This window comes from Triticum dicoccoides, chromosome 2B, assembly GCF_002162155.2.
Source record: "Triticum dicoccoides isolate Atlit2015 ecotype Zavitan chromosome 2B, WEW_v2.0, whole genome shotgun sequence".
Taxonomy (NCBI): domain Eukaryota; kingdom Viridiplantae; phylum Streptophyta; class Magnoliopsida; order Poales; family Poaceae; genus Triticum; species Triticum dicoccoides.
The window spans coordinates 483608376-483633186 of NC_041383.1; the positions used below are offsets into that span (position 1 = coordinate 483608376).

Below are 24811 nucleotides of genomic sequence, written 5' to 3' on the forward strand. Positions count from 1 at the left end.
GTGCCGCTGGAGACACCAATGGCGCCGCCTGCGCACTGTGCGAGTTGCTGGCCGTGAAGCTGGGAACCGGGGGATGCCCCTGTTGGCCGCCCGCAATCCACGTCATCAGCCCATGAATCAACGTAGGCACCATGGCGTTGAGCTTCGTTCCCAGTTGTTGTTCCACTTGCTCTTGGACAAGCTCCGGAATCTGCGCCACTTGTGCCTTGAGTGCTTCAACCTCGCGCGTCTGGCTTTCCGAGCTGGCCTTTTTCTCCTTCCGCACACCAGCGGTATAGTATGACCCCCATTTTGTGGACAAGCCTTTGCCGGCCACACGACCAGCTGACGTCGGCTTAGTGAGCTTATCCTTGCTTTTTATTACGTTCAACACCCTATTTAAAGGGGTGTCGAAAGGGGAGCTCTGAGACGACCCCGCGCTACTGCTTTCAGTTTCCTGCGAAAGGAACGTGAACCATTTAGAAATATTGGGGATTAATTAGAGTGCAACCATATGGAGCTAATTACGCGGGGTGTATTCCTTACCAGAACAAGCTCAAGTGCCCTAGTCTTCGGATCCGTGGTAAGCTCCTTTGTTATCGGGTCCTCCTTGTACCGGGCCCTAACATAGTTCCTAGTCTGCTTGTTACCACTGTATTTCTCGAAGCGGGGCGGTAGGCCTTGCTTGGCACGCTCCGCGTCCTCCTTGTCCCATATAGGCTCCGCCACTCTGTAACCGCCGGGACCGAGTTTGTGTTCCCCTAAGTTTAACTCCCGCATTTCTTTCCCCCACTGACTTGATTTGTAGGTTGCACTGCTCTCGCACTTTATCTTGAACTCCTTGTAGTCATCTTCGCTCATCAAAGGATATTTCGTCTTGATCCTCTCATAACTATCACCTTTATCAATTATTCTCTTCACCACGCTTCTCCAAGTAGACAGGGCCGTGCTCATCTTCGTGAGGGCGGCACTGTTCACTTTATTCCCTAAGAGGCGTGTGTTTTCAAATTCGGCGGGGAACTTGTATCGGGTGCAGCTTTGTGAAGAGGAGGTTGCGCAAATTCCCTAGGTCCTTATGCCTAAGGTTCTCGGTGTTGATCGAGACGGTGCTCTGGAGAATGCACCCAAGCTGAACCGAGTACCCCTTGACTATATGTTTGGGCTCCGTTGGATTCCCGTCGGAGTCCACTTGAGTGAATTCCTCCTTGAGGGTGTGGAGCGCATTCGGGCGCCGGTCCTTCCTTTGCTTCCTCGGTTGGCTGCCATCTGTGTGTGCGCCGCCATCATCAGTGGTGGCATCCTCGACGGCACCATCAGTGGTGTCATCCCCGACGCCACTAGGGGTTGTGTAATCAGGATCGGTGTCTTCCGCGGCGTCCTCATAGCGGTGAGGTTGTTCCTCCATCTCCTGGGACAGCTCCCAGAATTGCTTGCCGCCCGAACCGCCGGCCTCATCATTGTTGGCCATGTTTCGCTCTAAATAGGAAAACAGTTTGGTCAAAAAGTTGGTTATTGTCAAGGAACAAGATCATGGTCTCATCATTTAGGGTTTGTCAACACCGAGGCATACTAAAAGCTAAGCTTTTATCATTTAGGGTTTGTCGACGCCGAGGCACCCTAAAAGCCTAAGCCGAGGCACCCTAGGTTGGGCCTAATCACTTGGCACTAATCACTTGGCTCTATTGCCACCTATGGTTTAATGCAGCAAGAATGGCGGGGCATTTGATCCTACTTAACTAAGTACTAAGATACCCCGGTCCATGCATTAGTCGCAAGTACCCCATATGTCCTATTTTTAGCAAAGTCATGCTAAAATTCACGGAAAATTTCAGCATGACCTTTGCTGAAAATAGGACATATGGAGTACCCGAATTTGCCGGAACGGAAGTTAATCAACATTCCGGCAAACTCAAGGGCCTCTCGGGGTACCTGCAAATTCATCATGACACGATGGTCAGAGACATGACCTTTACAAAATGGTCGGAGACACGATGGTCTTTCTCAATGTGATCAATTGATGGATCAACACATAAAACATGTCCAATAAGTATGATTTATAGAGTCAACATCAGTATGAATATATATAAAGTTTTTCTTCATCAGCCAGGCCCATGCAAGTAACTGCATCCAGCAACTATTTCTGCTACTCTGTAACTAACTACACTCTGTATTTATAGATTTTTTTTGAAAACTCTGTATTTATAGATTCATTTCAGATTGAGCTCCAACTGTAGCTGCAGCTGAGGGATCCATGAGCCATCATGCCAGCCAGCCAGGAAATAAACTTTACTTTCCAAAGGAAATAAAAATACAATGCATACATACATACTTAAGCAGGTAGATAGATAGATAGATAGATAGATGAGCATGTTCAGTTTACAAGAATGAATATAAACAAGCAAAGAATGCATGCATGCATATCAAAAGTTGGCATCTACTGCTACTGCTACTGCTTGCCTCTGCTGCTATTGAATATTTATAATTACCTGAAATTGTTCCTTTCACTACAAGTAAATGCAACTTTTCCATTAATTAAAACTAAATTGTTCCTTCATGATATTCTCTCTTCATCTACCCCTGGGAGTATTTCTAACTTGAAAATCTCTGGTGAACTGCCTGATGATGTACTGGCAGTACAAGCTCTCTTCTTTTCTTACATTTGCTTGTTCTGTACCTTTTTCTGTTAACTGATTAAACATGCAGTGGAGTAGTGTATTGCAGTGCATGCAGTGGAGTAGAGCAGAGAATTTGCAAAGAACTATAGTATCACTAGAGTAAATTGCAGTAGTGCAAGTTTCAGTAGACCAGAGAATATCCCTACAGTAGTGCCCTCCAACAGTAGTTCTTGCTTGCAGTAGTTTTAGGGAGTACTACAATTTTGCAAGTTTAAAGTAAAACGTTTCAGTTAATGCAAGTACTCCTCTTGCTCTCTACTTTCTCTCTTCTCTTCTTCAGTTAATTAACTGAATTTTACTGATGTTGTTGTTAACTGAATTTTGTGCAAATGATCAGCAACTGCATCAAACTAGATCAGCAAGCAACCAACAAACTAGATCAAAATTGCATCATTGGCAGTGATCAGCAAACTGTAGCCAACTGGCCACCAACAGACCCAAAATTGTTTCCCACAGAAAAAGGGGTCCAAAAATTTCATGCAAAGGAAAGGTTGAGACTTCATATCATCTTCATGGCCAAAATGAGAACATTCTTTCATGGAAAGATAGATAGAGGGTTGCATTCAAAACTGAAATGGCCATTTCAGAACATACAAACAGAGAATGTGCAGAAATACTACTCATTGATACTTCAAAGCATTTGCACAATGCCCTGATCTCATACTCTCCTAGTTCCAAGATGTGTGCAATATGACAACATGAGGAAGGATAAGTTCATAGCAGTGCAATGCTTTCTTCTCTACCGAATGACATAATGAACATACCAATTATCTTTCTTCTCTATAAAGTTAATTAACTGAAATACTACAGCCAGAATCAACAGGATTATCGCCGATTTGTTGGACAAACAGAGTGTTTGTGAGAAGGAAGAGGGGAGAGGAGGCGGAGCTCATCGGGGAGGCGCAAGGAGGCCCTGCGACAGCTTAGTAGCAACAGAGGTGGCCGGAGTTGAGGAAGACAGCGGTGACCCGAGGAAGAAGAGGTGGAGGGGGGGGGGGTGGAGGGGTCGAGCGCCGTCGCGCCCTCGTTCCACGGCTCGCCGGCTCGGTGTTGAAGCAACTACTGAATTACTGTCATTTAACAGTAAACTGAATTTTAAACTGAGTACTGGAGTAAACTTGCTGGAGTACAAATTTATCAACGGGCCATATATCGATAACATCTGAAATCATGCATTGGTGCAAAGTTGCTCCTGTACACTATAACATCTGAAAGATGGAGATCACAGAGTTGCATCTGAAAGAATCGGGGGCGAGGGGGAAGATGGAATCGGGGGCTCTGTACCTGCGGCGGCTGCGGCTGGAGGACGGCGCCGTCAACGAACTCGAGGGCGGGGGCACCGGATGCTCCTCTCGTTGATGGGGGAGGGGAGAGGCTGGAGGCAAACCCTAGCCGCCAAGCGCATGAGTGCTGCAGCTAGGTGGAGTAACCTCTACCGGAGACGACGGAGCAGGTGGCCGACGTCGTGGTTGGTGAGGAGCAGGTGGCCGGCGTCGTGGTTGGTGAGGAGAGCGCGAGGAAGAGTGCCCCGTCCGAGGAGGTGGTTGGTGCCTTGGCGGCCGGCGGCGGCGGAGGCCTGGAGGATGTGGAAGAAGGCGCAAAACGGCGAGGAGGAGTCCAGCGAGGGTCGGGGCAGCGGGGGTGGGGGCGCGGGGGCGCGGGGGCGGCGGGGGTGGAGTCCGGTGAGGGTCGGGGCGGCGGCGTCGTGGGTCGGGGTAGCGCGCGGGTGGATCTGGTGGCGAGGGAGAGAGGGTCGAAGGGGATCTGGCGAGAGAGAGGGATGATAGCTAGGGGGAGGGTTCTAATGGAGCACCGTCTAGTCGTGCGCCATAAGTATGACTATTCTAATGGCGCACCTCCCCTCGGTGCGCCATTAGAATTTTGTTTTAATCTAGCCCACTAACCATATCTACAACCTAACCCTATCTACAATAGAACCCACCCACTAGCCTGACTGGTCAGCACGTAGCACACACACCAGGAGGTCCTGGGTTCGATTCCCAGGCCCCCCAATATTTTTTTATGCATTTTAAATGCTGTTTTTATATTTATTTTTGTTTAAATATGTTCAAACTTGTTTAAATCATAACAGTAATATTTTTTTTATAAAAATAGTAATAATTTTTTAAAAAATATGTTCAAATTTCTTACTTGAAAATATCATTGGCGGCGGCGGTTGAGCGTTGGAGGGTGCGGGGATCGAGATCGAGATGGAGGGGGAATCGAAATCGAGATGGATGGGGATCGAGATCAAGTGTCCTCATGAATTCAAAAAGTGCCCATGAAATTTAAAAATATTCATGATATCAAAAAGTGCCCATGAAATACAATCGAGAAATGAAGACTACGATTTAAATACAATCGATCTTAGCTAGCTATCTGTTCACAATCTTCTTGCCCTTCTTTTTCGCAAATGGAGTTCTTCTGTGGAACGGACGTTTTTTAGGTAGGGTGGTCCTGCTTATTCTTGTGGTGTGTGCCGCTACTTCATCGTCGTCGTCATGTTCGATCTTCGGGTCGCCGTACTTGTCGAAGTCTTGCTCATTGGCTACTCCATCCATTCCGATGATCTTCCTTTTGCCTCTCCTCACGACAACACGACTGGGCTTTGGCGGGTCGGTAATGAAGAAGCATTGGTCCACTTGGGAAGCCAGTACCCATGGCTCATTTTTCGCGGTGATGTTTGCGCCCGCGGTCTTGGATTTGGCTTTGGGTATAACCATGATGGTGAAATATCGGTCTTCTTTTAGGACGCTCTTGGCCCATCTGACATGGAACATCGGCACCTTCTCTCCAGCGTAGCTCAGCTCCCAGATCTCCTCGATCCTTCCGTAGTATCTGTCCTTGTCCTTACCGGTGTAGGATTCCATCGTTACCCCGGAGTTCTGATAACCATCGCTCTTCATGTCCTTGTCCTCGGTGTAGAATGTGTAGCCGTTGATATCGTACGCCTCATAGGTCATCAGGTTGTGCTCGGCGCCCTGTGACAAGGCGAATATGAGTTGTTCTTCCGCGGAAGAATCTTCATGTAAAGGATACGACAGAAGCTTCTGCTTGAACCAACGCGTGAAACATGAGTTGTGCTCTTTGAGTATATCTCCGTCCGTCCTCTGTTGGCCTCGGTCATTGTACGTCTTCTCAATAAAGGTTTTGTGCTCTACCACCCAAGGATCGACCACGTCTATTTGTTGTAGCGCAACTAGGTTTGCTCTTTCAAAGTCGGCGAGTTGACCCTCGAAGTCGACATGCATTTCGCGGCGACCCTCACGGTGACCCCATCCAGCGAGCCTGCCGAAGTGCCTGTTGACGGGCAGACCAACGGGGTTCTCGATGCCTAGATAATTCATGCAGTAGGAGATGCACTCTTCGGTCAGAAAGCCCCTGGCTATACTTCCCTCTGGACGTGACATGTTCCGAACGTATCCTTTGATGACACCATTCATCCTTTCGAACGACATCATGCTATGCAGGAACGTCAGCCCGAGTTGGATGATATCCTCCACGATATGGACCAGTAGATGCACCATAACATCGAAGAATGCGGGCGAGAAGTACATCTCAAGCTCGCATAGTATCACCACGATCTCTTCCTGTAGCCTTCTGAGTTGCCTCACGCCAATCGACTTCCGAGAGATGACGTCAAAAAAGTTGCATAGGCCAAATAGCGTTTCACGGACGTGCGCGTCCATGATCCCACGGATTGCAACTGGAAGTATCTGCGTCATTAGCACGTGACAGTCGTGAGACTTCATCCCGCTGAACTTCTGCTTCGCTGGGTCTAGGTATCTGCTTATCTTCCCCGCGTAACCGTAAGGAAGTTTTACTCCTAGGAGGCAGGTGAAAAACTGCTCGATCTCCTCCTGACTTAGAGTGAAGCACGCAGGAGGGTAGTCATTTCTGGTCTTCTTGGCCTTTTTGCCTTTGCGACGACTTTCTGTGTCCTGCTTCGCCTCATCATCATCATCATCATCATCATCATCATCATCATCATCATCATCATTAGCGTGAAGCTCCTGCCTGATGCCCATTGATTTCAAGTCTGCCCTTGCTTTCGGTCCATCTTTGGTCCTCTCTGGCATGTTGAGCAGGGTACCAAGTAGACTCTCGCACACGTTCTTCGTGATATGCATGACATCAAGGCTGTGAGGCACACGGTGGATCTTCCAGTACGGCAAGTCCCAGAAAACAGACCTCGTTTTCCATACCTTCAGCAGCGGCTCTGGCGCCTTTCGCTTCTTTCCCGGCTCTGGCGCCTTTTGCTTCTTTCCCGGCAGTGGGCAGTCTTTCCAATTTTCCAACAGCTCGTCTATTTCCTCGCCGCTCCTCATACACGGGCGTTTTCCGGGTTCGGTTTCACCATCGAACAGATCCTTGCGTTTCCTTCATGGGTCATCGTCGCGAAGCCACCTTCGATGTCCCATGAACACGGTTTTCGAAGACCCGGGATCTCTATCTAGCTGGCGATACGTTGTGTCATCCATGCACCTTACGCATCCAGAAAATCCGTGGACTACTTGCCCCGCGAGATATCCGTAACCGAGATAGTCGTGCACCATCGTGAGCAGTGCGGCTCTCATAGGGAAATATTCTTTCTCTGCGGCGTCCCACGTATTGCCTGGCGTTTTCCATAGCGTGTCTAGCTCCTCCTTCAGCAGCCCCAAATACAGATTGATGTCGTTCCCTGGTTGTTTTGGCCCTTCAATTAGCATACTCATGTAAATGTACTTCCTCTTCATGCACAACTAGGGGGGAAGGTTGTACATCCACACAAACACAGGCCAGGTGCTATGTGTGCTTCTCTGGCTGCCAAACGGATTGACTCCATCGGTGCTCGCGCCCAACACGATGTTCCTTGGATCCTTCCCAAATTCTGGGTATTCGAAATTCAACGCTTGCCATTGGCTCGCATCCTTAGGGTGACTCAGCATCTTGTCTTTTTTATTTATCTCCGGATCATTTCCTTCATCTTCCCGCTTCTTCTCCTCCCTATCCGCGTGCCAACGCAGGAGCTTTGCTACCTTAGGGTCCGCGAAATACCGCTGCAGACGAGGAGTGATCGGAAAGTACCACACCGATTTTCGAGGAGATTTCTTCCTCTTCTTGTATCGAGTGACGCCGCACACCGGACATATGGTAGACTCCGCGTGCTCGTCCCGATAAATGATGCAATTGTTCATGCACACATGGTATTTCACGTGCGGTAAATCCAAAGGACACACGATTTTCTTCGCCTCCTCGAAACTGGTCGGGCACTTGTTCCTCTTGGGAAGACGTTCGTGCCAGAATGACATGTTCTCGTCGAAGCATGCGTCGGTCATTTTGTGTTTTACCTTCATCTCCAGAGCCATGAGCGTTACTTTCAGGCGGGTATCCTCGGGCCTGCATCCTTCATACAATGGAGTAACCGCGTCTATCTCCAGTTGATCCAGCTTGGCTTTCTCTCGGGCGGCAGCTCTTGCGTTATTCGTCTGCTTGCGAAGCAGCTCTTGAATATGAGGGTCCTGCACCCAGCCTCCATCGTCGTCTGCTCCGGCATCTTCATCTTCATGATCATGCCCTTCGTCTTGATCTTCCTCATCATCATGTACGACATCTTCTACATGATGATTGTGTACATCATCACCGTCGTGATCATGTCCTGGAGATTCTTCGTCTTCTCGACCGCCCTCGCCGCGGTGGTTGTCTTGTTGCCCTTCCTCATTTCTTGCCCGGCCCCCATGGACGACTTCATAGTCATCTTCATCACCTTGCCACCGATAGCCATCCATGAAACCACGCAAGAGTAGGTGGTCCCGCACCTGCCCGGAATCCGGGTCCGCAATAAGGCTCTTCAGCTTGCATCTTCGACACGGACATCTTATCTCCGTCTCGTTCTTTTGAATCATCTCGGCCTTCGCGGAGATCAAAAACCTATTCACGATGCCTTCGGTCATTGTGCGGACCATGGTCGCCTGCGGGGTAGAGCAAAACGATATTTTAGAACCAAGAAAAAATTTGGCATGACCTTCCCTAAAAATAGGACCAAAAAGAATGCATAGTGCCAAAATTCTCACCGAAACGGAAATGAATCAACATTCCGGCAAAATATTGGCAACTATCGCATTTCAAATACCGGTACCTGCAAACACAAACATATATGCAACACCACAAACACAAGCAACACCACAAACATACATAGATCTAGCTAGGCCACAAAAAGTGCATGTGCACGTTGTTGGAGCGAGCTAGGGAGAAAAAAAAGTAGATCTACATCACGAAGATAGCTTTCCCCTTACTTACCTATCAAAAAAAAGGTAATTTCACCATTTAATTTTGATGAATCTATGATGGAAATGAGGTGAGGAGGAGGAGGCAGCCGAGACAAGCTTGGAGGAGGAGGTGGAGAGAATGAAGTTGGGAAAGTGAGTGGGTAGGTGGGCGTCCAAAATATCTTGTTGGTCCGAGGTTACTAATGGCGCACCACCACAAAATGCGCCATTAGTAACCCTGGTTACTAATGGCGCACCGGCTGGTGATGCGCCATTAGTACTTTTTGCAAAAAAGTAAAAAAAAACATATGTATACTAATGGCGCACTGTGGAAAATTCGCCATTAGTAGTTTAAACTAGTAATGGCGCACTTTGGCATAGTGCGCCATTAGTAGGTTTGCAAAAAAGTATAAAAAAATATACTAATGGCGCACTGTCTTGGTCGTGCGCGATTACTAGTTCTAACTAGTAGTGGCGCACTTTGTCACCCTGCGCCATTAGTTTCTACGGAAAAATGGGAAAAAAATCAATAGTAGTGGCGCACCGTGAGCACGGTGCGCCATTAGTGTGGAAGACACTAATGGCGCACGAGCAACCGGTGCGCCATTAGTATATAGTAGTGGCACACTATTTACCTGGTGTGCCATTAGAATCAGTCCTATCTATAGTCCTTTTCCTAGTAGTGAGCGAGACAACCTCATTGCAGTTGTTTGAGAAAAGGATGGAACACTTTCAAGGGTTTATAAGTTGACCCGTTGCCCTTGCATAAGTGCTCAACAAACCTTTAACAATAGTTGCCTGCTGCTCTGAAGCTTGAAAGAAAAGGAGTGAATCATCCGCAAATAACAGGTGAGATATTGTTAGTGCCCGACGACAAATTTTCACACCTTGCAGTCCCTCCTCCGATATGGATTTGCTGACTAAACGGGAGAGTGCATCAGCAACAAATAGAAATAAAAATGGAGATAGTGGGTCACCTTGTCTGAGTCCACGGGATGGGGTGAACGGCTCCAACAGTTTCCCATTAATCTCAAGAGAATACTTAACCGAAGAAACACATGCCATGATCCATGATATCCACTGCTGTGAGAAACCCCATTTGGCAAGGGCCTTCTCCAAAAACTCTCAATCCACTCGATCATATGCTTTGGACAGGTCCAGTTTGTAAGCACAACATGCTGGTGAACCGGCACCAACAGACTGAATATATTCCATGCACTCAAAAGCAATAATAGAGTTATCTGTGATTAGGCTCCCTGAAATAAATGCACTCTGGTTTTCCGAGATAAGATCTGATAAAATAGGCCGCAGCCGATTAACCATGCATTTCGAGACAATCTTATAAATTACATTACATAAACTTATTTATCTAAAGTCCTTGAGTTCATTGGGGAATTGAACTTTAGGAATCAATACAATTGCTGTGTCATTTACACCTTCTGGCATGACCCAAGTAGCAAAGAACTCCATCACTCCGGCAATAATGTCTTCCTTCATCATTGCCCAATGACGCTGATAAAAGCGAGCAGGGAACCCATCCGTCCCTGGAGCTTTAATTGGTCCAATCTGGAATAAAGCATCTGATATCTCCTTCTCGGAAAAAGGAGCGCATAATCTTTCATTCCTCTCAGCAGTTACTCTCTCTTGTATGTACTGTATAACATCATCCGGAGACAAAGTTGGGTCCTTAGTGAATACCTCCTGGAAGTAGGACCTGGTCATTAGCTCCATCTCCGAAGGCGAAACGCACCAGGAGCCGTCTAGCTTACGAAGGCGCTGAATATGATTACGCCTCGCTTGCCACACAGCCCTTGGATGTAGGTACTCGGTATTTCTCTCGCCTTCCTTTAACCAAGTAATCCTTGAACGCTGCAGCCATAACATTTCCTCTCTGTAGAGAAGCTCATCCAGTTCATTCATTTTTTGCTTAATTAATAATCTTTCCGCATTACCTTGTTGTAAGCTTGCCAATTCAGAACGCAGTTTCTCAATATCCCGCAATACATGTCCGAACGTCTTGCTGCTCCACTCCCTCAGGTTCCTCATTAATTCCTTGAGTGATCTTGCCACCGAACCCAAATTCCCCGAAGGCCTATTTTTTGCCCATGAGCTAGCAACCACGTCCGGCAGGGAAGGGTCCCGTTCCCACATAATCTCATAACGTGGCGCTCCTCTTTTCCTACGATCAGTATCAACAGGGACCATCTCAAGAACTATCGGGCAATGGTCAGAGCATGATGACGCCAAGTGAATCACCCTCGACGCCGGGAACAGATCACGCCAAAGTTCATCTGCACACACTCGGTCTAAACGAACCCGAATGTTGTTGTTTCCACTCTGGCCATTATCGTATGTGAACGGAATTCCTGAAAAACCGATATCTTCCAACTCACACAGAAGTAAACAATCTCTGAACGCAGCCATCTGTGACTCTGATCTCATTGCGCCTCTGGACATATGCTCATGCTGCCACATCGTTTCATTGAAGTCACCACATACAAGCCAAGGTTCCTGTGAATTCCCTCTCAACCGTGTCAAATGATCCCACATTATATGTCTGTTCTCCACCCTTGGCTCGCCATACACAAAGGTCATACGCCACTTCTTTCCAGAACTTCTATCCTCCACTGTAACATCGATAAGCCTTTGACAAGATTCCAAAACAGTGACCACAAGTTGTTCATCCCAATAAAGTGCTAGGCCACCGCTTAAACCTGAACTGCTCACACCACAGAAACCTTTCAAACCGAGTCTCCATCGTAACTTCTCCATCTTCGCATCTGCTTGCCTTGTTTCACACAGAAAGACAAGCTTGGGGATGTTGGTTTTAGAGAGGGCCAACACCTCACGAACTGTCCGGCGGTTCCCCGCCCCCCGGCAGTTCCATATTAAGGTATTCATTGTTCCCGGCGCGACTCCTCGCGGGAGCCCGCCGAATTGTTGATGTCATCTATCCCGGTCCGTACACGTTTGCCTCCTGAACTGGTCGTAGGAGAGGACGCATTGACATCCTCTCCATTCCCTGATGTTAACGCCAACAAGGACGTACTAGGCTTCCTTTGGTTCGGACCAGTCTCGCCCTCTAAAAGCAAGCGTTTCCTTACTCCCTTGTCCTCCTCCATGGCAGTGTTCTCCAACTCTACAGCCCCTAGTTCATCCACCCCCTTTATAGCAGACTGACTTTTGATTATCCTGGAAGCAGTATCACGAAGGACATCGTCTCCTTGGGTACCGGTGGAGGGTGCAGTACTACTTCCACCACCACGTTTCTCTGCTCTGTTCATAATTGGTAGATCCGCGTACAGCCAATCTCCAAATTTCAGTTCCTTGGGAGTGTATACACCAGACCCACACTCCTTAAACTCATGCCCAATCTTCCCACAAAATTTGCAGAAGCGAGCTAGTTTCTCATACCTCACCGCAAACACCTGCCTTTCCTTCCCCTTGATGATACTGACATGTTTTGTGAGGGGCTTTCTGACATCATGCTTAACCCTAATTCTGACATAGTTACCCCGGGAATTTCCAGCTAACCTGAACTCCATGATTTCTCCCGCTTTACAGATCAGTTTTTCCACAATATCCTTGCTGCAATACCCATCCGGCAATTTATGTATTTGAAGCCATATTGGCATATGCACAATCAGTGTATCCTCAGCCCGACTAAATCCATCGTAAGGGTGCAGCAAAACCGCCCAAAATCTGAACAACCATGGCCCCTGATTCATGATTCGTTCCCAGTCACCCCTGGATTGATCTACAATAGCATTAGCACACCTACATACATGTACACCTGAACTTGACTCGGGCTAAGTGATTAGATGAATCCACTCTCTTGGCGGAACCTCTCGGCAGGAACGGCAGAGATAGATTGCAACAGGCTTGCTTCTACTTGATGCGCACCACCGCCGCCTGACGATTGCCGAAGTTTGAAGGAGACAGAAGGAAAACTGCAAGTGACTGAGAGAAAGGAAGGTATGTTTCAAAATCACTTGAAGAAAAATGATTTGGCGATGTTTAGGTACCCACGATTTTTTTGCTATCTACATCAGTAATTAAGTATAGGTTCAGATCATCCATGATTTTTATGCTATCTACATCAGTAATTAAGTATAGGTTCAGATCATCCATTATTTTTGTGCTATCTACATCAGTAATTAAGTGTAGGTTCAGATCATCCATTAAGTATAGGTATCCATAAATTTTTGTGCTATGACTTTGTTCGTAGTATTGAATATATTTTGATTCAAAGAAGAGGTGACAATGCATTTTGAATTTTTTATAATACTAGGCATATTTGTGTTATCATGTATCTGTGTGAACAAGCTATATATATATATATATATATATATATATATATATATATGTAAGATGTATATATAGGCTGCCCTCGGCGTTGGATAAGGAGGTCCTCCTCGAGCCACCGTTGATGGGCGCACCGGGGATGAGATCCCCGGTTGAAAGATGCATCCAGGCCCGGCCACCTCTACACCAAGATTGCTGTTAGTTTATTTTTTAGCTGACGAAGTAACTACTAGCTATTGTGTAACTTGGTGTGTTTTCTTTTGATTTTTCTGCAGAAATCTTCCATGAATAATCATCAGGTGACAAGTTGTTGCAGGTGCCGGCATCTCTCTCTTTAAATGGCGCCTAACAACCAAACAAGTAGTAGGGGAAGGTTAAAGGAAAATTCGAATCTGTACCCGAGCTCATCTGCACCTGCGCTCACGAAAAAAATCAAAATAAATACTAAAAAAATTCAAAAAATTCCGAAAAAAATTGGGGTGGTGGAAAATTTGATGCGTGAGGTACGCTCCAATTTTCAAAACATTTGGACTTCTGTGCAGCTCTCAGCAAAAAAGACAAATCGGAGGTCTGTAAAAATGTGTACTGTTTATATACTGTTCTGGTCTGATTTGTCTTTTTTGCTGAGAGCTGCACAGAAGTCCAAATGTTTCGAAAATTGGAGCGTATCTCACGCATCAAATTGTCTACCACCCAATTTTTTTTTGGAATTTTTTGAATTTTTCTGAAGTTTTTACGATTTTTTTTGACCGGGTGCAGATGCACTCGGGCACCAAGGTTAAATTCATATATTTTATGTTAAATTATCCATGTGGTTCCAGTTTTACAAAGCTTAGCACAAACTTCAACCCTCCATTAATATTCGAGAAGGTTAGTTTGGATACATAATGCGCTCTGCTTTCTAGGTCTACCATAATTGGCTCACAGAACACACTATACTTTGGATACATAATGTTTTGCATTGTAGAGTATTAGAATAATTTTCTATTCATGTCTGTACACATGATTACAAGTGTGATGTTTACTGTTGACACCCGAGTACGCTAAGCTCTATTGTCTGAGTAATAAATAATACTCCCTCCCTTCCAAAACAAGTGTCCTGGTTTTAGTTTAAATTAGTTTAAATTTGAACTAAAACCACCACACTTATTTTGGGACGGGGGCAGTAGAAGACATTTTTGATCATACGCTATTATAATCGATTCAAATATTGATAGATGTTCAAATTAAACTGAGCCCTGAAGATCGTGCTTCCGTCCTATTTTGTGCATGATCTGAAGTTGGAGCGTTTTCTTTCATTGGTGATGTTGTGCTCTCCTCCACGAACGTCGTCATGAACCACGTATGTTTGCTGGGCATCGATGCGGTTGGTGGACCTAATAGGTCCGTCCCTTGCTCTCTCTAAAAAAAGCACAATGAGTTATCTATATATTTTCTGTATGTAGTACCAGTAGTTCTATGTTTTTTTCCTGTTAAGTTCTAAGGTCCAGATGGCCATATATAAGATTATGATTTTTTTGGGGTGATAAAACTTGTAGTAATCAAGGGCCAATACTAAATGAAGACGAATTAAAATCACTGGTCAAAGAATAAAATAAGAAAGAGGTGGCTATTGAGTTGCATGATAGGTTCACCAATCAACGGAAATCAAACATGTACATCTATTGCGGAGAATATCTTAATAAGATGCCAAAGTCAGTGCATGCTCCTTTTCTACTACTCCCCCCGTCCCAAAATTCTTGTCTTAGATTCATCTAGATAGGGAAGTATCTAACACTAACACGTGACTAAATACATCTGTATTTAGACAAATCAAAGACAAGAAATTTGGGACAGAGGGAGTATTTATTTATCAGTGAATATTTATTAATTATAGTGGAAGGATGAATTCTTCTCACTTATGTATGCTTACCGAATGAACTAGGAATGGAGAGTGACCATGTTACACCGCGGGCTGCCGCATACTTGGTAAGCATGATTCTTCCTCACCTTATTATATTACCAATCTGTCGCACATGTATGTACATTCTCAGGGTATCTATGCAGTTCATATAGCACATGACTGACTAATAGTAAATTTACTTTTGACTGCCATCTTATCAGAATAGTTATATTGCACTTTCAATCACAAATAATTCAGTTTATGATTGAACTGTTGTTGTTTATACCCCTGTGATCTTTCTGTCGGACTTTCTGATCCTCCTATCCACACCTTCGTGAAGTTTGTTTTGAACCTTGAATTTGTGCGTTGACTGTCAGTTTGCTGTGGTAGAAGCCCCAGATATATGAACAAAATCACTTTGACTGTCAGTTTAGAACAGAACATCTTATTTGACATATTTAGGTCTTAAGATGGTACAATTTGTTTTCATGGCTACACACAGAGCCCAGCTAATATAAGTTTGTCTCCGAAAAATAATACGATTGTTGTTTCTTAAATATGCAGGTTAATTAGAACAAAGTAGAATTGTTCGTACCAGATGCATTTTGCATGCTCTAAGATTGCTCACTCTACCATTTTCTTTTATCAAGCATGTAAAGTTAAACCACTGGTTTTATATGTCCTTTATTCTTATTCCTTTTAGTTTCCAAATGATATAAGAGATTCTGTTGGTGCTCTATTAACAAGATTGGATTTTCTGTTTTTTTTGTGCCTTCATAATATTGCTAACAAGATCTTATTTCGATTTCAGTGTGAGAGCAAGTTGCATGCTGTATGAACTAAGGGCAAATTCGTAGCAGAGTGCCATTCTGTTTCTACAGGCGATGGATTATCTCTTTGCCATATTGATGCTCCATCCCTGGTGAGCTCAATCCTTTTTGACAGATGTCTTCTCTGAAAAATGCATTCACATGTCTGTAACTTTGTATCTTGGTTCTGTTTTATTGTTAATTCCAAAAGATATATTCCCTTCTTTGTGACTTCAACAGGTTTCTTATGGAGAATGGAGGTGATTGCTTGAGCTTTCTTTTTTATGTCCTTTGTAACCCAAACAGAGTTTTCGCATAGTTGATGTATGTACTGGTTTGCTCGGATACCCCATGTAGTGGTTTTAGTTTGTTTTTATTCATACAAGTACTAGACTCCTGTACAACACACAGAGATGAACTGCAGTATATGTTCTCTGATTCGTTGGGCCCAAACATGCACAAGTGGGTCTGATCATTAGATTTTTATTCAATTTTGGACATTGTTGTAGCTAGCTATATAGAGTATAATTTATTTTCTTTGTCCTCCTGTGGCCACTAACTAAATCTTTGTGTTTTCTTCTTTTGCTCAGGGCCCTATGCTCCTATCACTTTAGTGAGAATAGTGCCAGTGATTCACAAGGTAATGTCTCCTCCTTTGAAAATAAAGTGTGATTTCGTAGCATTAGGCTTGCAATTTAAGAGATATTGCCATCCATTCTTTCTGGGGTTTTGATGTGTACAGTGTAAAATAATAGATCACTCTTTTGGTGCGTTTTACAAATCTTAGAGCTGCACTTCATGTATTTAGAGACAGTGTCTTCATTGTATATAAGCAGTTCCTTCATTGCAAATCCTAAAACTGAGACCTTTCACTTTGAAGGTAGGAGACTGATATGAATTGTGAGCGTTTCATAGAGAAATTCTGTTCATATGAGCAAAAGAAAGACATGCAGTACCTTGCAATTACATCGTGATTATTAGCCTATTGTAGCCATTTCATTCCATTTTTTGCCACTTGTGTTGTTCGTACTACTAAAATATTTTAGTCTATATGGGTCTTCAGAATGTTATGGTTGTAATTGTAATCAGTTAGTCAAATTAATTATATTATTGAAGTATTTTGGTTCTCTATCGATATCAACTCTCATTGCGTGACTGAATTAGACTGACATGAATTACTACGTCGTGGTTCTATACTAAAATAAATTATGCTCCAATTTAAGCTCTAAGACTACATGAACTACCATATTTTCCCACTTGTTGGCTACATGAACAATGGCGAGGTGGCTGAGCTTGTTCCCCGCCTGGCCCTAATTCTACCGCTCCAATCTTAATTTCATGCCCGGATTGGTTAGGAATATGTTAATTCGAGAACTTGTGTAGTTGCGGATGCTTCGGCTGCCATCATTGATCCCACTGCGATTTTGTGGAGCAATCCTAGCTGATTCCTTGGGCAAGATCCATTCACCAACTGTCCCCACTCCCAGTGCAGCAGCTCTGCATGAATCTTTCACCCGTGAATAGCTGAGATGAATTATTTTGTTCTGCACAGTCTCAAGTGATCTGTTTCCCTTTTCTAGATCATCTGTATTGTACTATAACTGTGCCGCTTGCTATCATTTTGGTCAGTTCAGAACGTAGCATGATTAACTTGTTGATGATGCCTGATGCTAATGTGCCGTAGGTGGTGAATGCGACCTGGAGAGAAGCTTATGATCATTTGATGTGCTGAGACCATGAAGCGGAAAGGAGGGCCACCATGACAGGCGGCGCATCCAGATCACCGAGGAGCCGCCCCTAGATCGGCCATGGTGCGACCGAGCAGAGCGGGTGAGGGGGGAAACTACGTCGCTCTCTCTCTCTCCATCTGTCTCGTGTGGGGACGCAACCCTTCCTTTGCTTGCTCCCAGCACAGCCCGACCGCATCCACATCGGCCACAACCACGGCACCGGCAACCATGTGCTTCTTCTCCATGGAAATGGACATGGAGCTCCAAACCACAGAATGAGAATGCAAGGTCCCTCTTCTACCCCCTCCCCCTCTGCTTGCTTGTTTTGATTTGGTCGCTCCCCTCCCTCACTCCCTGATGCGGGCATTATAACTGAACTCAGAAATCAACCATTTTAAAGAACTTAACTATTCCTTGTCTGGCCATTGTAGTACTACCTTTTTAGATTAACCAAAGTATACATTGTCCAGACATTATAATACTCTGATTTTAGCTTACCATGATTTTGAAAAAATATTATGCTGCCAAGCTTGGCCTAAGTGATTTGTGATATGAAATCTGGCTTGCATAGTTTATACCAAGGCATCATTTTTTTAGGTGGTATAACAACTATACACAACTTAATTTCTTGTGATTATATATTTTCACAGTACGTTAAAACAGGAGAGAAAGAGTTTTTGGTTTAATGTTATTAAGATGTCTGTCTAAACAAGTCAGTACTATCTCGAAGTAGTTGTTGGCCAATTACACATTCCGCCCAGTTTAAGCACACTGCATCTTTCTTACACCACTTTTTTATTGGTAGAGAATGCATCTATATAGGATTGATGCTTGATCGGTCCATTATTGTAGCAAATATCAAAGCTGACTTTTATGTTTTGCACTTCAGATTCCACCCAACATAAAGTATTCACGTGAAAACATATTAGTAATGATTAGCTCAATATATCAGTTATTTAAATGTGTTGTATTAAACCATTCCTATAAATGTATGTAATTCCACTGTCAGGTAGTTTTTTTCATTTACTCCTCGAGATTTGGTTTAGACATCACATGGTATAACAAGCTATAACTAATTAATTTTGACTTGGTACACTCAACTGGCAAGTGTAGATCCTTGATATTTGGTAAATGCTATTTTTGGAACTTTTTTTATCTTCAACTTGCTAAAGAGAGGCTTCCGGCAGCAGTCATGATTAGTTTGAACTGAAGACAGTCCAAGAACTCTGTAGTGTTGATTACTTTGATCATTATGTCATTTTATTAGTATGTCGTCCTTTAACTGATCTTCTGATTACGCCCACTGCCATATTATGTAACTGAATCTGTCTCTTTTCCTTTTGTGGTGGAATTGGATGTTCCTCCTATTTAATAGAAATGGATACATTTTTACTCTTTTTGCAATGGTAAGGGATCAAGTTTGCTCATATCATTTGTTGTTGCATCATCTCTTTCCTCCAGGTTAACCGCAGTGCACAGTGGCGGCGCTCACGTCTGCATCATCCGCATCCGTCCCTGCTGCAAGGACCGCCAGTGGTTATGGAAGACGCTACAGATGAATCAGGTCATCTCATCCGGACATTATGACAAAAGTTTCTAGACCCTGCTTGTTGTCGTAACAATTGCACAAGGTCAGGGTTTTATGACACCTGACTTCACGTGAGTTGCTTCAGGGTATGTTGTGTTTTGTTGCTTAAAATTTTGTGCTACCTAGGAGGAACTGATGAGTTCAGGATATACTTATCTAAATATTTCAGCTCAACGTCGACTTTGCTACATTATCTCGATTTGTGTTGCATGCCACTTTGAACTTCTACCTAGGTAATCTCAGTAATTACTTCTCTCCCTATCAGTTATGAACTGCGACAGCTCAAGTTGAGCTAAGCCACTTATGAATATAGTACAATTTTACCATATCATGAATACAATATTTACATGCTTATATCTATGTGCATATATCATTTTAGTTGCCTATGCAATATGCATACACTATTTGAATTGTATCAATCTTCAACTTAATTATTAATTTCTAGTTGCCCATCGCTTATGCAGGCAATGCGTGGCTTGCCACGCTTTACATTGGTTCAACCAGCCCTCTCATCAAGTATTATGTTTGCGGGGTGAATAAGACACTGGTCACTCCTGGACAAAGGATGGTAAGGACCTTAAATATGCGACTTCTTACAAGTAGAGTATCGTACTACCCGGCTGTGATCAATTGATGTTTCCTTTTCCCGTACTTCTCCTGCCATTTAACAAAAAAATAATCTGAAGAACCATTCAATGAACCAGTCGAGGACATGATGGTCAGTCTCAGCGCTGGAGATGTTACGAGACAGGTTTGGCGCATAAGAGGAACACAATAACAAAGCAATTTGTCAGACTGTCAAGGCGGGAGAGAGAGTCTCAAATGTGTGTCTTCGCCTTTAAAATTGGAAGGGGGAAACCAACGCTCGCTCTCTATAATAAGCTTTAAAAAGCTAAGGTAGAAAATCACAAGTCTATACAGAAATCATTATATGCCATGTATCTCCCGGACTATTTGCATCGGGTTCATGTGAAGTACCGCCTATGAAGTTGATCGACAAGGCAATTGAATGGAGCTACTTTTCAGTATGCCTAATAGCTATGGCTTTGTAGATTTACGGTCTCTATTGTCATTGTGTTTGTATTTTTCTTTTTTATTATGCTCTAACTCTTTGTAATTGCTCTCATGTTCACGCTCTTCGTACTGAGCTTTTTGTGGTCCCATGAACTCAATAAACTTGATGTTGCCTTATAATCTTATGATGATGTTGAACTTGATGATGACTTTCTTCTATTAAAAGTGAATATTTTTCCTTTTATTTGTTGCCCTGTTTGAATACATATGCATTACCTGATTCACATACCTTTGGGACCGGCACCCTCGCGCTAAGGCGCGATGCCGATCTAGTATGACATGGTGTTTGGTTGCAACCTGCATAAGGTGTTGTTACCACTTCTAACTAGTGGTGAGCTTACCACACATAATCTGAACATGTAGCGCCAGTTACTTGAACAAATGATAGTTCATCCTAACTACTATCAAATGACAGTTCAAATTATTAAGAGCCGTTGGCTAAATAGGGGATAGTTCATCGGTGTCGCTGCTACCAGATCTTCCTCTTCCTCTTCTTCTGCTTCTGCTTCTGCTGGTGCTTCTGCTTCTTCTTCTTCCATCTCCTTCATTCCTGCACTGACCTCTGTTAAGCTTCTTCTTCTTCTTCTTCCATCTTCTTCATTCCTGCACTGACCTCTGTTAAGCCACATCGCCTCTGCCCACTTCAACCTTTTGTTCTTCCAAGCGTCATTGTCAAATGCCTCCACACCATGGCCGAAGCTAACAACATCGTCAGGCTCGACCTCTTCCTCCTCAGGCACGTGTTCATCAAAGCCCAATTGGAGGATCCAGTTATGCAGAATGCAACAAGCAAGAACTAGCTTAACCTGAGTGGAGTATGGGTGGAATGGCTTCTGATCCAGGATTTTAAACCTATTCTTCATAGCTCCAAATGCCCTCTCAACAGTTACTCTAAGGCTAGAGTGTCTGAGATTAAACAACTCCTATGCAGTTCTAGGGTAGTTCCTACCAGAGAACTCATTGAGATGGTACCTGGTTTTACTGAAGGGTGGAAGAATACCCGGCCGACATGCATAGCCAGCATCTCCAAGGTAGAACTTGCCGTCGGGGATGTCGATCCCATCAGGTCGACTCATGCTGTCAGTGAGAATGTTAGCATCATGCGCTGACCCCCTCCCAGCCAGCCAGCACATATGTGAACTTTAGATCAAAGTCAACAGCAGCAAGCACATTCTGGCTTGTGTAGTGCTTCCTCCCCCTGTATGCTGCAGACTGTGACCTAGGAACTCTGGCAGTGACATGAGTACCATCTATTGCCCCAATGCAATCCCGAAAATGGCATCACAAGCCTGTGTTAGTGCTCAACTTGAACAATACAAGCATATCAAGCCATGAATAGTGTATATTGTCAATGCTCACCCTGAAGTATGGATACCATCTTGGGCTTCCGCGAATCTTGGGTGTAGTCTGACCAGATGGTCTCTTGATCATCTCTCCTCTAAGATCCCCAATAGCAAAAAGCACTTGCTTGAAGTATCAGAGATGGTCTCCATTGATCTCCTGAACGTGTTGTGAATGACCCTGAACCTCTGGTTATGGCCAACAACATGGAGGAACATGGCCACTTGCTCTTCGACACTAGTGTTGATGCTATCTTGTAGCAGCCCCCCTGCTCCTGAAGGTCTCGACAAGCCTGGAAAATGGTGCTCTTTTCATTCGAAGCATCCACAGAGCCTCGGAGTCATTGCAGTTGTAGATGTACTTCAGATTTTGGATCCTCTCCTGTTCCCGGGGAAACAATGGACCATAGCGGATCAAAGGTCTCCCAGCACGATGAACAGCTCTCTGGTGCATAAACATGTCCCATGCCTGAATCACACTAATCAGTGATGTTGCCTGGATTATCAGCCTCATCCATGCGTCCATAACCTAGTCGACATCGACGGTTTGTTCAGTGGGAAATCGATCCTACACCTAGCCTAACGTCCTAATCACTGAGCTAACAAAGGGGGGAGGGGCTGCTGCTTACCGGCATCGGAGACGAGGACAACGTAGGGGGACTCATGGCACATACTAGGTCGACTAGACAGTGGCCAACAGCAAGGGGAGCACCAGATCCGCCGCAAACGCTGCTGCCTCTTCTGCTGCCACCGCCGCCTCTAGCGCAGATCTAAAATCGCAGCCGCCACCGGTGGTGAGGCAGTAGAGAAGAAAGGGGGGTAGTGGCTACGGGTGAGCGAGTGAAAGGGGGGTGAGGCTAGATTTGGCGCCGGGACGGCGCGCCAGATTCCCATCTCCCGCCACCCCCCTCGCCCTCGCCTCGCACCCGCCCGTGCGACCTCGCGCCGCACTCAACCTGGCTCGAGAGAAACTGCCGATCCGAGCGTTTCCAGCGAGCCAGGCTCTAGGCTGCTTTGAGAAGCATGCGATGAAGGCCCAACAGTGAAACCAGGCAACCAAACAGGCCTCTTCCTTCTCGCGCGGGCCTGGTTGGGCTCGATGTAGGCAACCAAACATGCCCTAGAATTGCCCACACGTATGGGTGCAGCTGCTTGGTGCCACACGCCCAACAAGTACTACTCATCCCATCCCCACCCTACGTGTGTGGCACAAAGCAAATATGCCTACACGTCCTGTTGCAGCTATGTTAGATACCCGCGGGATGACAATTTCGTTGCCATCCGGGATGCCAAATGTAGTTGTAAAAGTATGGGAACTCCCCGTAGTTGCCATGTCTAATTTATGGTAGTTGCCGCGTGTAGTTAAACCATAGTTGCCGTTTGTGATTAACTACTTTTTCACATCCCTAGTTCTGGTATGACCTAGACTAGCTAGTCATGTGTGCATCATGTTTAAATTTCATTTAAACTTGAAATGAGGATTTGTGAAAGCCTCAAAAATCCTTTTGAAAATGATCAAGGTAAAAATTGCTTCAATTTGGCCCAAGAAAATGTTCCTGTTTCCCTCTAAAAATATTGGCCAGAGGTAAAATTCCAACCAATATTTTTGGGATCTTAGAAGTATTTATTTTTGGCCATTTGAGTTAATCCAATAAATATTTGCATAGGATATATATATGTTATATATATTATATATGTCCAATAATTCTGATTTTTACTGTGGGGCTTTGGAATAATCCAATTAGTTCCTACAATAATTTTCAGAAGAAAATAAATTAGTTTAGTATTTTTATTTAATCAAACAAATGTCAGAAAAATAGAAAACAGGAAAAGAAACTTACCTGGGCCAACTCACCTGTGCAGCCACCTGGCGGCCCAAGTGGCCAGCCCAACAGCAGCCCAGCCCGCCTCCTCCTATGTCTTCTTCCTCGCGCATACTGGCACTGCGCGTGTCACGCGCGCGCTCACCCGTGACCACGTCTCCCGCCACCTCCTGCTTCTCCCGCTCGTCGCCGGGAACACCCGGACGTCGCCACACGCCGCCCCGACCCTATCTCACTATCTCTCGTTTCCCCTCCTCCCCTGGATCTCTCTCTCTCTCGACCCGCCCGAGCGCTGCCGTCGCCGCCGCTCGCCGTTGCCGTAGCTGTTGGGGAACGTAGTAATTTCAAAAAAATTCCTACGCACACGCAAGATCATGGTGATGCGTAGCAATGAGAGAGGAGAGTATTGTCCACGTACCCTCATAGACCGAAAGCGGAAGCGTTAGAACAATGCGGTTGATGTAGTCGTACGTCTTCACGGCCCGACCGATCAAGCACCGAAACTACGGCACCTCCGAGTTCTAGCACACGTTCATCTCGATGACGATCCCCGGTTTCCGATCCAGCAAAGTGTCGGGGAAGAGTTCCGTCAGCATGACGGTGTGGTGACGATCTTGATGTTCTACCGTCGCAGGGCTTCGCCTAAGCACCGCTACAATATTATCGAGGACTACGGTGGAGGGGGGCACCGCACACGGCTAAGAGATCTCAAAGATCAATTGTTGTTGTGCCTAGAGGTGCCCCCTGCCCCCGTATATAAAGGAGCAAGGGGGAAGGGGGCGGCCGGCCTAGGAGAGGCGCGCCAGGAGGAGTCCTCCTCCCACCGGGAGTAGGACTCCCCCCTTCCTTGTTGAAGTAGGAGAGAAGGAAAGAGGGGGAGAGGAGGAAGGAAAAGGGGGCTGCACCCCTTGTTCAATTCAGACCAGAGGGGGGCTGCGCGCCTCCTTCCTTTCGGCCTCTCTCCTCTATTCCCGTATGGCCCAATAAGGCCCATATACTCCCCGGCGAATTCCCGTAACTCTCCGGTACTCCGAAAAATACCAGAATCACTCGGAACCTTTCCGAACTCCGAATATAGTCGTCCAATATATCAATCTTTACGTCTCGACCATTTCGAGACTCCTCGTCATGTCCCCGATCTCATACGGGACTCCGAACTCCTTCAGTACATCAAAACACATAAACTCATAATATAACTGTCATCGAAACCTTAAGCGTGCGGACCCTATGGGTTCGAGAACAATGTAGACATGACCGAGAAACGTCTCCGGTCAATAACCAATAGCGGAACCTGGATGCTCATATTGGCTCCCACATATTCTACGAAGATCTTTATCGGTCAGACCGCATAACAACAT

General features: G+C 45.2%; 2 long non-coding RNA genes across 2 annotated transcripts; both read left to right on the plus strand.

The window, feature by feature from the left end:
* The first annotated feature begins 14493 nt into the window (after positions 1-14493).
* Positions 14494-15984, plus strand: LOC119367863. Its single transcript, XR_005176457.1, has 3 exons — positions 14494-14590; positions 15132-15175; positions 15901-15984. It is a non-coding gene; the product is annotated as an uncharacterized LOC119367863 (long non-coding RNA).
* Positions 15985-16440: 456 nt separating this feature from the next.
* On the plus strand, positions 16441-20382 carry LOC119367865. Its single transcript, XR_005176458.1, has 6 exons — positions 16441-16538; positions 17583-17916; positions 19090-19302; positions 19386-19449; positions 19681-19784; positions 19921-20382. It is a non-coding gene; the product is annotated as an uncharacterized LOC119367865 (long non-coding RNA).
* The last annotated feature ends 4429 nt before the right edge of the window (positions 20383-24811 follow it).